Source organism: Vicia villosa, linkage group LG1 (genome assembly GCF_029867415.1).
Source record: "Vicia villosa cultivar HV-30 ecotype Madison, WI linkage group LG1, Vvil1.0, whole genome shotgun sequence".
NCBI classification, from domain to species: domain Eukaryota; kingdom Viridiplantae; phylum Streptophyta; class Magnoliopsida; order Fabales; family Fabaceae; genus Vicia; species Vicia villosa.
In genome coordinates this window covers 9,426,113-9,436,089 of record NC_081180.1, presented here as the reverse complement: position 1 = coordinate 9,436,089, position 9,977 = coordinate 9,426,113, and the positions used below count along the sequence as shown (strand labels likewise).

Genomic DNA, 9,977 nt, shown 5'->3' with positions numbered 1-9,977 from the left:
TTTTTTTCTGAAAACCGTGAACCAGGCCACGTTACAACCCTCAAAAGTCCTAATTGAAGCCGGGTTTATTTCGAAAGCATGCTTAAAACAAGAAAGCGTTCCTGACTCCTATCGGTTATGCTGAGAACTTGTGTTGGTATCATATGCATACAAAAACCAATGTCGTTCCTTAACCAGTGATTTATTCACAAGGTTTTGTGACATCTTTTTAATAAAACTTTAAGACTTACATGATTGTTGCATTTTAATTATCATTCTTAGAATAAACATTTTTCTGCTTGTAAACATTTGTTTGACATCCAGGAAGTTTACATCTGATCATCAGTAGAAAACTAAAACATTGCCAGGGGCATGTTATTTTCCCAGTATAATGCTTTTGCGAGTTTGATTATCATTATGGGGCAAATCTTGAAGACTATGTCGAGTAAAAGAATGTGCCAAGTTTAGTCAATTTGGGGCAGTTACATCAAGATTTGACAAATCTCTCCAAGAATCTGTTAATCTGGGGAAGATTATTCCAAGTCTTTATGACGCCAAGGATCTCTATGAACCTTTTTGAGGCAGATGCCTCTCATAGACCATGTAGTCTGGGGCAAGTTGTGAATTAGAAGTTACCTTAATCACCTCATTAGCTTGAAGCACAAAGGTCGTTGCCATGATCAATCTAGAGTATGTCATTCTCTACCAAGAAGTTTTAAGACAACAATTTACTGTTGGGTTTTCTTTCTCACCTTGTGTTGAGTTTTGAAATAAAATCCCCTGCATGTTAACTCTTTTGCTATGATGATAACTTCTTATTTCCTCTGCAAGTTCAGAATGGTGATTTTCTCCAAGGAAATTTTCTCTGATTCCCCATAATAGAGATTGCAAAGATATGTTGTCCAAACATTTTGTTAAAGAAGATGATCTGTAAATTCCTCTCAGAGGTTGATAGTTCTTAAAGAGTTTGCTTGGTGTGTAACTCCAACAAGTTTTCCCTCAGCGGAGTTCATGTTATTATTCCTTCCATGGATGTGTGGATGTTTAAAGTGCGACTTTGGGTCTTTTCCTCTGTCAGTAGCTTTCTCTCGAGCCTTCTAGTATGACTTTGTTCCTCTAAGTGGTATGTGTTATCTACAATTGTGTCCCATCATGGGTCTTCAGAAGGATTTGCTTGATATCTCCAGATTATTGATATTCCACAAGTGTCTGTTGTACTGTGTTGTCTTGTCACTTTCTAGTATTTTTGTGTTTGTTTTGTCAGCATATACATGACATTCATTCATTCATTCATTCGTTCATTCATACATACAACATGCATAAAAAAAAGATTAAAAAGAAAAATATATTCATATCCATTTTGCATTTCTTAATGTTTTGATCCATTCTCTTTGATTCCTCAAAATACATGATCTCTTTCCATTAGAGTGTCTACCTTAAGCAGAAAGTGTTTATCCTTTCTAAATTCCCCACAGAGTTTGTTCCTCGTGGAAGAATTTTGCTTCAGTGTTCCTCCTCAGCTCATTTGTCAGGATGGAACTAATCCTCATTTGAGTTCATTCCTCATTTTCCAGAGTCTTGTTTGGACGTTTCTATCCAGTTTATTCATGGAGTTGAACTTTGATCTCTTGAAGTACTATGTTGGAACATCTCTAGGATGAGAAGCCTAGATCGAGAAGGCATTTATTTTGCACCTCTTGAGGATTTTGTTTTCCTTAACAATGGAGAATCTGTTTATGATTAATATCAGATATTGAAATATTTATTTTCCATCAGTGTTGGAATTTGTGCTTGAAAGCAAGGGGCAGGTTTTGACTTTGAGCAACTTATGTTATCCCCATCATGTTTTGGTTGACAACAAATGGAAGCCTCTTTATTTGAGCAAGTTTGTATATCTTCGCGTACCAATCTTATCTTCAAAGCAAGTGATAATCTCTCAGGCTTTATGAACTTCTTGATTCCAAATGGAAGAAGCTCAGCAAATGGTAAGTCGCTTCAGTATAAGTGACAGTTTGCATCCAAATGGAAGAAGCTCAGCAAATGGTAAGTCCCTTCATCAGAAGTGACAGTTTGCATCCAGTTTCTTTTCTCAAGCCACGTCCTTGATTAAAGAAGAAGTTGATCCCTATTCTTAGCGGAAGCTTATAATTCAACTTTCCCTTACCTTCAACCATTGAGTCAGTAATTTGGGGTTTGTTTCTACCTTCAACTATTGAGTTGGTAGCTTATCGTCAACTTTTGAGGCGGTAATTCAATTTTCTTCTACCTTCAACTATTGAGTTGGTAGCTTATCGTCAACTATTAAGGCGGTAATTCAATTTTCTTCTACCTTCAACTATTGAGTTGGTAGCTTATCGTCAACTATTGAGGCGGTAATTCAATTTTCTTCTACCTTCAACTATTGAGTTGGTAGCTTATCGTCAACTATTGAGGCGGTAATTCCTGCATCTTCAGTAAACGTTGATGTTCAGAAGAAGTGCCCTGCATCTTCCAGTAAAAGTTGATGTTCAGATGAAAATTCCTGTACCTTCAGTAAAAGTCGGTATTCAGGTGATGCTATTCCTGCATCTTCAGTAAACGTTGATGTTCAGAAGAAGTTCCCTGCATCTTACAGTAAAAGTTGATGTTCAGATGAAAATTCCTGTACCTTCAGTAAAAGTCGGTATTCAGATGATGCTATTCCTGCACCTTCAGTAAAAGCTGGTGTTCAGAGAAGCCTTTGTATCTACATCTTCCAGTAAAAGTCGATGTCAAGATCTTTTTCTACCTTCAGTAAAAGCTGGTAGTCTACCTTCAGTAAAGAGTTGGTGTCTTCTCTTCCTACCTTCAGTAAAAGCTGGTAGTCCACCTTCAGTAAAAGTTGGTGTTTTCTTTTGTATCCACATCTTCCAGTAAAAGTTGATGTTGAAATTCTTTCCTACCTTCAGTAAAAGCTGGTAGTTCACCTTCAGTAAAAGTAGGTGCATTTCTTTTGTATCCACATCTTCAGTAAAAGCCGATGTTGAAATTCTTTCCTACCTTCAGTAAAAGCTGGTAGTTCACCTTCAGTAAAAGTTGGTGTATTCTTTCATCTCTAGTGGAAGATGATGCTTTAACCTTCTGCTTAAATCACATCAAGATCATTTATGAGGTTCTCTAGTGCCTATTTCTTTTCTAGCTCACCTTCAGGGGAATCACCAAGCACCTATTTGTTCGTTCTTTATTATTTATTTCTTTTATGTTTCACTAACCATTAATCAAAATTCGGAAAAATATGTCTTGTTTACTTTTGTTTCTTTATCAGATGGAGTTAGAGGATCAAGAAGTTCAGGTGATGTTTCTAATTGAGGTTTGAGAAAGGTATGCAAAGTGGGTTGTTTGGAATGGATTTCTTCAATCATAAGTCGCTTGAAAATTTAAAGACATTCATATTCTTTCAATGAGATTCACAAATTCAAAATCAAACGGAAAGAGAATTATTTTGTTGCTTGAAGCGAGGTCAATATTCTTTACCATACTTTGAAGATTGTAAAGAAACTCTACCAATCTAATTCATGATTTGAATTCAAAGTTTACATTCAAAATGTAAGGGTTTCGATTCAATGTCTTTCAACATACAAGTTTCAACTCCAAAATACTTCAAGGATTACAAGGTTCAAAACAAGATTCCTCATTCCATTCAAAGAATCCAATTTTCTTCAAGTTAAAGCTTCAAAAATACAAGAGGGATTCAAGGTTCCTATACCAAATTACAAAGTTTCTTATCCTACAAGAAGCATAATTTGAGATTTCCTATGGTCTAAGATTCAAAGAACAAATTCATGTCAAAACTCTTGGTTTACACCTTCACAAGTCTACCATTTTCTTCTAAGCTTCATGGTTTGGCATCGGGTTCACCTCCTCCTTCAAGAAAATTCATATCTCATCATCATATGAAAAAAATGAGAAAAATGAAGAATTAATAATTTCAACAAAAATCATTCATACACCGAAGTACAAATCCAGGCCCATTCAACACAAAATAATAAGAATCTCACAAGTAGTAAAAAGAAGAGGAAGATTGGATTGAAAGAATCAGATTCTCGTATTGGGCTTTCAAGCAAAAAAATATCATTTCATCTGAAATTATTTCTCAGCCCAAGATTCACAGCACAAACTCTTTATCTGAGCACTATATAAGCATTGACTCACGCTGACAGAAAGGACTTTTGGCTCAGAACTTTTCAGACTTACTCAGAACAAAAAAAATCAGAAAAACTCACCTGAACCGAGCTTGACCGGAAACCACCGCCGGAATTCCAAAACCGCCGTGCCGGAGCTCTCAACCGCCACCGTTTTTTTATTTCTTTGCCTCAAAAGGTTGAGAACCTTCTTCTGATACCGAATCCATCTTTACTTTCGTGTTACCTGCACTGTTGTGCTACATTTTGAACTTAGAGCTATCAAACTTCATTGATAGATCTACAAGTTTCAAGCAATTGTTTTCAAAAACTAACCTGATATTTGAACTAAGGAGAGAAAAACGAACGGGATGATGTAAAATTTTCGAGTTCTGAAAATTTTCACCTCCGGCCACCGTGCCGGAGGAGCTCCGTCCGCCATTCTCGGTATCTCTCCGCCTCTGTTCTTCTTTGTGTGGCTTTACTATACTTCTTTTCATTTTCTTTTTTAATATGCATGTGGCTGGTTTTTGTTCTTATGAGAGAAAGAGCTTTTGTTGTTTCCTATATAAAATAAAAAAAGAAAGTGATGATGATATGTTGCTTGCCTCCTACTTTCTTCACGTGAAAGCCATGAGAGGAGAGATTTTTTTCAAATTTTTTCTTTCTTATCTTCTAGTGATCCGCGCGGTGCAACCAGTGGATGACAAGTGGCCATCGGAGCCACTTGTCCTTATCTGAGAAGATGATCTGAAAGTGATTCTCTATACTTTTGCCTACTGTACTAATTATGTACTTTGATCTGGACCTTCCGATGTCAATGCTGTGTTGAAGTTGACTAGATCAGATGGCTGGAATTTATTCTGCTTTATTTTATATTGCTATTTTCATTTTAATTAGTTTCTAACTTTAGAAATTTTATATTAATTCTGTTTTTAGTCTAAAAATTATGAAAAAATTCACAAAAAATATGTCTTACTATTTTATACCTTGTTTTTATTATTAGCTTATTATGTTATTTTTGCTCTTTTTCTTCATCTATCTTTCATTTTCTTTCTTTGTCCCGAATCGATAAAAGAGCAAAATGAGAGGAAGTCGTATGTGGTTGACTTGAGTCCGAATTCATCCTTCCTCCATTATCATTATATGTCTTATTATTTTTTTTGTTTTTTACCTTGTGTTTTCTTTTTATATATTAGTTTCTTATTTTATTTTTGTTCTTTCTTCTTCATCTATCCTTCTTTTTTCTTTGTCCCGAATCGATAAAAGATTAAAAATGAAAAGGAAGTTGTATGTGGTTGATTTAAATCCGAATTCATCCTTCCTCCATTATTAATCTTTATTTACTAACTTTGATAACATACTTGACAAGTTTCAAGATGGTTATCTTTAACAGCTAACGACTAATTTTAATTTCCGCATTTTTATTATATTGTCCTTTATATTTACCGCTCTTATACTCATCATATCATCATATTTACTTTCTGCTATTTTTATTTTGTCCATTTGGACGTCATATTTATTCTCCGCTATTTTTCTTTTGTCCACTTGGACTATACTTTACTTTTATGCTAAAACATTAATAAACAAGATGAAACCTAAAAAACACTTAAGGACCAATGGACTGTGTATCATTATTTGACTGTTATATTGCTTGTTATTTTGTCTGGTTGGATTGCTGTTGTGATGTGTGTAGGTATCTCCTCGAAAAGTCTTTGAAGGTTAATTCCAAAGCACTAATATAAGGATTTCGCCCATTTGCAACCGTTACTCTGTCCGATTTCTGTCAGAAACTTATGTGATTCTTCGAAGATTTGCAAGTTCATTTTGGTCCCTAAGTGGTAATTTTGGTTTTGTGTGGGTAGTCCAAAGGATGGGAATTCTTCCTTGACTCAATGTGTCAAGTGTCGACTTCTTATTTTGGTCAGATCGTTTTTCCCTAAACTTTTATTTTCTCGCACTAGGATAGCCTCTTCATCTCCTCCCACTTCTTAAATTTTCAAAGTCTCCTCTCTTTTTCTAAAAAACTTCTTATGTTTGAAATCCTTTTTAAAATCTTCTTTAAAAACTATATTTAGCCTCTGTTGGCATTTTCTTTCAAAAAGTAAGCCCAATTAATCATTGTCATTAGTTGCGATGCCCCACGATTTTAATATTGATTGACACGACGAAATCTTTTCCACGTGAGAGCTAGTGGCATACTTGTTGATTTTTATCCGAGTTGGCGCCCTTCTCTCATTAGTGACGCAAAGAATTCGTTCGTTCTCATGTTTAAAATCAATGGCTGAGTATTCGCCCCGACGATGGTAAATGTGCTTATTCCTTTTAAAACGTTTTTTTCCCTTTTAAAAGCGGAACTACATTAGCTCTGACTTCTCCATTGCACCGAGGAGGTATGTAGGCACAAGATATAATGTCTTGCCGAGCTTGTTTTAAAAATCAAACAAACCCTTTTCTTTTCGCACACAACATCTTTTTATAAACACAGATTTTCAAAAAGGTTCCTGTGGAGTACCACAGATATGAGGGGTGCTTAAAACCTTCCCCTTGTATAATCAACACCCGTTCCTAAGATCTCTTTTTGTTTTAAAAACAAACTTTGGGTTTTTTTCGTTCTTTTCCCTTTTCCTTTGGAAACAATAAAGCGCGGTGGCGACTTTCACTGAAATATTGAGTCGAGTCAATTTATGGCTTTGATCTCAGATTTTCCCCGCTACAGCAGGTAGTCTAAGGGAAGGATCAGAATAGCCTTTCGTTTAGGCAACCAGAGGATACCTCAGCCTTTTCGTAGGCAACTTCCGAGGGTCGAGATCATTTTTTAGTGTATCGAAGGCAGCATCATTAGGGACCATGATCTTAATCGAGGCAACAGGGCTGAGGTATCCTCGTATTCGAGGGACTGACTATTCTGCAAAAAAACACAAGGCAACAGGCAACAAGGCAACAGGCAACAGAGAGGTTTACCCAAAAGTGTGCGTGTGTGCACCAATCACGTGATTATATTCAGTTATTATATCTTGTAAATAGGTGATTCTAATTCAATTAACAAGTTGCACTCCCTAGGATTACTAACCATAACAATTAATATTAACAATAATAATGGGGGAAGGGAAATTGCAACCAGCGGAGGAGAGGGGAATTGAAACCAGCGGGATAATAAATAAAACAAATAGGTTTGACACAAGTAATAATATAATTGAGATTAGGATTTAGGGTCTCGACGCTTTGGCAATTGACAAACCCTGAAGAGGTGGGAAAAATGGCAAACAAAAAAAATGGGGTGAGTGCATTATCGGTTCGGCCATAAACAGGGTTACCCTAATCAATAAAAATAAAAATACAAGAAAGGGAAAGAATACTTAGCTTCAATGGACGAAGGTTGATAGACAAAGGTTTGCCTCAAGCCTTAAGCATTGACCCTGACCATTAGAGAATTGGCAAAAGAATAAAAGGAAAACGTAAGTGTAGGAGAAGTTCCATTGACAAGGGAATTAAACCCTAATTAAATAAAAAGGCAGAAATATTTAAATGGTAAAGATTAGAACTTAGCTTTGAATATGACGTGGCGCGTAGTCGGAACGCATTTGAAAAGTCAACCCTGAAAAAGGTACAGAAAAAGAAATAGTTGAGTGTACGCACGATCTTCGTAAACTCTGATTAGAGTATAAGTTAGTCATAGTTAATAGAATAAAAATAAATTAATTGTCGGTTTTCAACCCAATTAATTAAGTCAGAAAAAATATGTTTTCGATTAAATTATTTAACCTTAATATGTATGTTAATCAATTAAAAAGAAAAGTTTGATAATTAATTTAAGGGAAAAGCTAACATGTGCCCCAAGGGCACAAGTTAATGAGATATTTATAGAAAATTTTTCTTGGAACTTGTGCATTCAATGTATCGAAACTTTGAATATGACTTTATTGCATTTAATTATATTTAACCTTTTCTAATTATAGTATCCTTAACATGTGCCCTTAGGGCACATGTTAGCATGACCCTTAATTTAAACAAACAATTTTAAACATTCTAGTTATTTAAATTAAAATAAAAAGTATTATTAATAATTAAATTGAAAAATATTATTAACAATAAATAGTTTTATATAAAAAAGAAATTCAAGAGAAGTTTTATTAAAAATATTTAAAAGGAAATTTAATAAATAAACAATATACAAAATATAGTTAAAATAAATAAAAGCTAGAAAATAGAGAACTCAGCTTATGCTTGAGTGTGGCAGGCTTATGAGGATCCATGGTAGACTGGCGTATTCTGGAACGTTGGATTGATCTTGAATAGCAATCTGATGGTTGAGAGTGAGGGTTTATGGTGCGCATGCATTGACTGTCTGCGCTGGATCTTTCATCAATGAAAGAAAAGAAAAATAATGAGAAACGCCCCCCAGGGATCGAACCTGGGTTTTGCCTCTCATGCGTATCAACGCTTCGCCAACTGTTCCATCTTACTTCGCTGATTATTAAACAACTAACGAAATATATACACAGTAATCATGCAAAAAAGAAAGCCAAAACGAAGCGCGCGCCTTCCACTTAATCTTCTCCGTTTGAATTATTCTGCAGAATAGCTACGAACCAGCTTCCATTCAGCCATGCTTTTTTATCATAGCTAAAACCTGTCTGTAGCGGGGAAAATCTGATATCGAAGCCATGAGATTGACTCGAATCAATATTTCGTTTGAAATTGCCACCGCGCTTTATTTTTTCAAAGGAAAAGGAAAAAGAACGAAAAACCCAAAGTTTTGTTTTTTTTTAAAACAAGAAAGAGAACTCAGGTTCGGGTGTTGATTATATGAGGGGAAGGTTTAAAGCACCCCTCATATCTGTGGTACACCACAAGAACCTTTTTGAAAATCTGTGTCGTGTGTGCTAAAAAAAAAGAGTTTGTTTTATTTTTAAAATAAGCTCGGCAAAGCGTTAAGCTTTGTGCCTACATACCTCCTCGGTGCAATGGAGAAGTCAGAGCTAATGTAGTTCCGCTTAAAAGGGAAAACGTTTTAAAAACGAATAAACACTTTATCGTCGTTGGAGAGAAATACTCAGCCATTGATCTTGAGCATGAGAACAAACGAGTTCTTTGCATCGCAAATGAAAGAAGGGCTCCAACTCGGATAAAATCAACGAGTATGCCACTAGCTCTCTCACGCGGAAAAGATCTCATTATATCAATCAATTTCAAAATCGTGGGGTATAACCACTCGTTTCGACAATTAACGGTGTCTAAACTTTGAAGAAAAAGGCCACTAAGGGCAAAAGATGTTTTTTAAAGAAAAGGTTTTGAAAAGGTTTGCAAACATAAGAAGGTTTTTGAAAAAGGGAGAAGATTTTGAAAATTTAAGAAGTGGGAGGAGATGAAGAGGCTATCCTATTGCGTAAAATAAAAGCTAAGGAAAAGAACGGTCTAACCGAAATAAGAAGCCAACACTTGACATTGTGAGTCAAGGTAGATTTCCCTTCCTTTGGAATATCAATACTAAACCAACATTATCACTTGGGGATCCAGATGAACTTATTGTCTTAGCACCACTTTGCATTAAGCACATTAAAATTCTGACAAAAATCGGGCAGAGTAACGGCTGTTTTCGGGTAAAATCCTTATCTCAATGCCTTGGAATTAACCATCAAGGACTTTCAAGGAAATACCTGCATACACAAACAGACAACAATCCAATGCCAGACAGACAGAACAATCACAGAGTAATAACAGAATGAGGGTCCAGAGGTCCTAAGTCCATAAGTCCGAATCTCCAAAATGCTCAGGATAGTAACCAATAGTCCAAAGAGAGCCTTAGGTGTTTTTTAGATTTTTGTTATTTATTAGTGTTTTAGCAAAAAAAAAGTA

At 35.5% G+C, this 9,977-nt stretch overlaps 1 long non-coding RNA gene across 1 annotated transcript; it reads right to left on the bottom strand.

The window, feature by feature from the left end:
- Nucleotides 1-3,604: 3,604 nt before the first annotated feature.
- Nucleotides 3,605-4,695, bottom strand: LOC131600710 (uncharacterized). Its single transcript, XR_009283329.1, has 3 exons — nt 4,455-4,695; nt 4,221-4,370; nt 3,605-3,861 (listed from the first exon to the last, which is right to left on the bottom strand). It is a non-coding gene; the product is annotated as an uncharacterized LOC131600710 (long non-coding RNA).
- Nucleotides 4,696-9,977: the final 5,282 nt, after the last annotated feature.